The 5,545-nt window shown below is 37.0% G+C and overlaps 1 pseudogene; it reads left to right on the plus strand.

The window, feature by feature from the left end:
- Positions 1-352: 352 nt before the first annotated feature.
- Positions 353-3,609, plus strand: LOC123252228 (annotated as a pseudogene).
- The last annotated feature ends 1,936 nt before the right edge of the window (positions 3,610-5,545 follow it).

Here is a 5,545-nt window from a genome sequence, read left to right on the forward strand (position 1 = left end):
TTCCATGAAACTACTGCCCATTCAGATGTTGGCAGTGAGCTTGAAGAAACAGAGGTCAAAGGGAAAAGAAAAGGGGACCGTCCTGACCAACCTCCATCTACAAATAAAAAACCTTGAAAGTCACCAGGTGAGAAGAACTGTTCTAAAGGTGGAATTAGAGGAGCTGACTGTGGAAGAGCTAAAGGCCATCCTCAACAGAATGGAGAAGGGGAGCCTGTCACATTATTTGAAGTAGTAAAACTGGGGAAAAGTGCAATGCAATCTCTGGTGATGACTGAATTGAATCATATAAACAGAACAGGGACATAGCACTTCTGGATTTAATCAACTTCTTTGTTTAGGATGTCAAGGTACTGTAAGAAGTGAGATGTTCAGAAATATGCAGAATGCAGAAGACATCAGAAAAATGACTGAAGAATTTGATGAGGACAGTGGTGATTATCCTGGACTGCAATGGAAAACATTTCACTCAAACTTTTGTAAATTTATTGAAGTTCTGATTCAACAGTGCTAATATAGCATAAATTATGAGTATATGATGGATACAGTAATTTCCCTTCTGACTGCTTTATCAGATTCCCAAGTCAGAGCTTTTAGGCATACAAGTACCTTGGCTGCTATGAAGCTTATGACTGCTCTGGTGAATGTTACCTTAAAACTAAGTATTCATCAGGATAACCCACAAAGACAGCATGAAGCAGAAAGAAACAAAATGATTGGTAAGAGAGCTAATGAAAGGCTGGAGTTACTACTTCAGAAATGCAAAGAGCTACAAGAAAATTAAGATGGAATCGAAAACATGATGAAATCTATTTTAAGGGTATATTTGTTCATAGATACTGTGATGCAATTGCTGAAATTAGAGCCATTTGTATTGAAGAAATTGGAGTATGGATGAAAATGTACAGTGATGCTTTCCTAAATGACAGTTATTTAAAATATGTTGGCTGGACTCTTCATGATAGGCAATGTGAAGTAAGGCTGAAGTGTTTAAAAGTTCTCCAGAGTCTGTATACCAATAGAGAATTGTTCCCCAAACTGGAATTATTCACTAACAGATTCAAAGATCCCATTGTATCAATGACACTTGATAAGGAGTATGATGTTGCTGTGGAAGCCATTCGATTAGTTACTTTAATACTTCATGGAAGTTAAGAAGCACTTTTTAATGAAGATTGTGAAAATGTGTACCATTTGGTATTTTCAGCACACTGGCCTGTTGCAGTAGCAGCAGGAGAATTCCTTCACAAAAAGCTATTTAGCAGGCATGACCCCCAAGCAGAAGAAGCATTAGCAAAAAGGAAGGGTCGAAATAATCCCAATGGGAACCTTATTAGGATGCTGGTTCTTTTCTTTCTTGAAAGTGAGTTGCATGAACATGCAGCTTACTTGGTGGACAGTTAGTGGGAGAGTTCTCAAAAACTATTAAAAGACTGGGAATGTATGACAGAATTACTGTTAGAAGAACCTGTCTAAGGAGAAGCAATGTCTGACTGGTAAGAGAGTAGTCTTATAGAGCTGATGATCTGTACAATTTGTCAGACTGCTGAAGCCCATCCTCCAGTGGGAAGGGGGACTGGCAAAAGAGTGCTAACTGCCAAAGAAAGAAAAACTCAAATTGATGATATAAACAAATGGACTGAACATTTTATTATTGCACTTCCTATGTTGCTATCAAAGTATTCTGCTGATGCTGAGAAGGTAGCTAATCTGCTTCAACTTCTGCAGTATTTTGACCTAGAAATCTATAGCACAGGCAGAATGGAAAAGCATCTGGATGTCTTCTTAAAGCAAATTAAATTTGTTGTGGAAAAACATGTAGTACCAGATGTTCTAGAATCCTGCAGTAAAACTTACAGTATCTTATGTAGTGAAGAATATACAATCCAAAATTGAGTTGACATAGCTTGGAGCCAGCTGATAGATGAATTTGTGAATTGTTTTAATCATTCTGTAGAAGATCTCTTGCAAGAGGGAGAAGAAGCTGTTGCTGCTGATATTTATAATGTTCTCTCAACACTAAAGAGATTAACTTCTTTTCACAATGCTAATGATCTTACAAAATGATATCTATTTGGTAACTGCTATAGATTACTGAGGACTGGAATTGAGCATGGAGCCATGCCAGAGCAAAGTAGTTCAGACACTTCAGTGTTCCCATTACTCAATTCTCTGGCAGTTGGTAAAAATAACTGATCGTTTTCCTTCTAAAGAGGATTTTTTGGTATTGAGGAAAACTGTGAAATATTTTTTAGCCATTTGCCAACAGTGCCTATTCAATGTTAACACCCCATTCAAAGAAGAGGCTTTCATATTGCTTTGTGACCTTTTGATGATTTTCAGCCATCAGTTAATGATAGGGGGCAGGCAGGGGCTTCAGCCTTTGGCATTTAATCCAGACACTAGACTCCAGTCTCAGCTCCTTAGTTTTGTGATGGACCATGTCTTTATTGACCAGGATGAGGAGAACCAAAGCATGATGAGGAAGCATCACTGATGAGGAAGATGAATCTAACAAGATTGAGGTTTTACAGAAGAGAAGAAATCTTTTGGTGGCCTTTAGCAAACTTATCATCTATGATATTGTGGACGTGCATGTAGCTGCTGATATCTTAAAACACTACATGAAGTATTCCAATGACTATGGTGATATCATTAAGGAGACATTGAGTAAAACAAGGCAAATTGAAAAGATTCAGTGTGCAAAAACCTGCATTCTCAGTTTACAGCAGTTATTTAATGAGCTTGTTCAAGAGCAAGGCCCCAACTTGGACAGGACATCTGCTCAAGTCAGTGGCATTAAAGAATTGGCCCAAAGATTTGCTCTCACCTTTGGGCTGGATCAGATCAAGGCCAGGGAAGGAGTTGCAGCATTTCACAAAGATGGCATAGAATTTGCTTTCAAATACCCAAATCAAAAGGGACAAGAGTATCTACCTCCTAACCTGGCTTTTCTTGAAGTTTTAAGTGAATTCTCTTCTAAACTGCGAGGATCTCTTTATCATCTCTGATAAGGACAGTTTAGTTGATAAGGACAGGACAAGGGAGTTGTCTTTTACTTCATGCTTTCAGCTCTGGCTCCCGGAGCATGGAGTTTATTATATATACTTTAAGACTCATTTCACACAAAAGAACCCCCTGAAACTTTGCCTTTGCGCAGAAACACAAATTATGTCACATCAAAGCACAATAAAGTTATAGTTTTACAAAGAATTTTCTCATGAAGATAATGCTGGATGAGAAACAGTCTCAAGGTTAAAAATGAGCCTCACTTTATCTAAAAGTTATTTTGCCTGAGCTTGCCACTCTGTGACCTTGGGATGCCTGGAGCAGTTAGAGAGATATACCCACAGCTGCAGCTTTACTCTGCTGAGTGAAAAAAGGCTGTTAACTCATTAAGTGCTGGTTTACTAAGAACTTAAAGTTTTCCTAGAAGGCTATAATGTTTTTCAATAAGAAAAGGTGTGGATCATAAAAGGGGTCAAAAAAGGAGTCTCAGATTTTTATCTATTCTCTTATTGGCTTCCCACACTAAACTTCTTTGGCAGGACAAAAAAGACAGCCCATTCATAGCTAGAGAAATTCTTGACAGAGCAGATTCAGTTTTAGCACAAATATATTCATGCCTAAGGTTTACACCAAAATTTCACATGTCATATTACCCACAGAGCTCAGGACAAGTAGAGAGAATGAAAAAAGAATTAAAGACCATGATTGGCAAATTATGTACTGAGACACATTTGAAATGGCCTGATGCCCTACCATTGGCTTTGTTCTATCTGTGAAGTAGGCAAAGGGGAGATCTATACATCTTACCATTTGAGATGCTGTTTGGTCATCTACTTTTTCATGCAAAGCTGTTTAACCCAGTATATTATTAGGAGGGGATACTACAATTGCCACATAAATAAGAGATTTGAAAATTAATATAAAAGAACTACATGAATCAGGAGCCTTAGTGCAAGCTGGACCAATAGACTTTTCTCTGCATGATTTATATCCCAGAGATACAGTTTCTATAAAGAACTTTCAGCTCACTGGAAGAACTCAACCAGCCTGGGAAGGTCCATTGAAAGTACTTTTAACAACCCCTACAACAATCAAGATAGGAGAAAAAGCATCGTGGATCCATTGTTTGCATGTGAAGAGAATACCTTCCTTCAAAATTGATAATCAAGAATGACACTACAAAGACTACTACAACTGGACAACTGGACATTATTTTCAAGGACACTGAACTTATATTTTGTGTTTCAATGAAAAGTTTGATTTTCTTGTACATAAAGGTTTGAAATAGAATGAATAATAAATAGGTAAGTGTATAAGCTATGTTATTTAGGATTTAGGATATTGCAAAGGATTATAAGTATTGATCAACACCCACCTCAGGGGGGATGTTATCCACCTAAGGGGGGATATTATATGTATATAACGTGTATATAATGTTCTTACATATTTTTTGGTAGTGAATTTGGGTTAATATAATTAGATTTTTTCCTGTATAGTCAGAATTTTGTTATTCTGTAACTGTAAATATTTGTAATGTTGCAAGATTTTCTTTTTGCTTTCTTTTCTTCTTCCTGTTTCTAATATAGAATATAGAATAGTTTTGTTTGTAAGATCCCTTTGGAAAGTATATTCTCCCAAAGGATCTCAGGGAGGATATTGTTATATGGAATTTTCTTAATTTCAATCTGTCTCATTAAGAGCAGAGTTTCCATGTTAGAAGTAGTTACTTAATCTCATACTGTTGCTTTAAGAGATAGTAACAGGTAGATTGGCCCTCCATATCTTTAAGAGATTGACTATAAAAGGAGAAAAAATTAGTTAAGAGGGGTCTCCATTTTTCTCTTGTTTCTGAGGGAGCAGGAGGTCTGAGGGTCTGTGTTGGTCTCTCTCTGTCAAGAGGATCTTAGAGTTAATGGTTGAGAGTTTAAATTTAGATATTGATTGAGAAGAAGTCTATCTCTGAGGGTTTTCTCTTCAGCACTTTGAGGGAGAAGGGCCTGACTCTGAGGGCTTTTCTTCTCAGCACTTTGAGGGTATGGGAGAACTGTCTGTGTCACTGTGACGGGCAGTTTCACCATTGAGAGTGAGGAAGAAGAAATGCTTTTAAGGAGGTGTTGGAGATTAATATTAATTGATTTATCTTAGGAAAGATAGATAGTGAATCATAATCTTAGTTAGACAGTGTAGTTTAGTTAGGCCTGCTTAGTCAGGCAAGAAGATCTTTAGATTTAGGGTTTCTTGGAGATTTTAGGAGTTTAGATTTTTAGGCATAGTTATACCATATAGGAGATATACTCTCCTATATCCCTACTCTCCTACGAATAAATAAGTAGAGGTGGTTTATCAAACTGTTCTCCAGACGTTTATCAAACTCCCACCAAAATTTTCAACCCCTCACAGCTTCAAAATCCTGTGGTTTGTCAAGCTTATAACACACCTCAGAACTAGATCTATTTCTTAAATTTAGACTATATCTAAGAATGGTCTGATTCTCAGAACCATCTGCTCCTAAAATACAAAAAAATATATCATAGAA

This window comes from Gracilinanus agilis, chromosome 6 (genome assembly GCF_016433145.1).
Source record: "Gracilinanus agilis isolate LMUSP501 chromosome 6, AgileGrace, whole genome shotgun sequence".
Taxonomy (NCBI): domain Eukaryota; kingdom Metazoa; phylum Chordata; class Mammalia; order Didelphimorphia; family Didelphidae; genus Gracilinanus; species Gracilinanus agilis.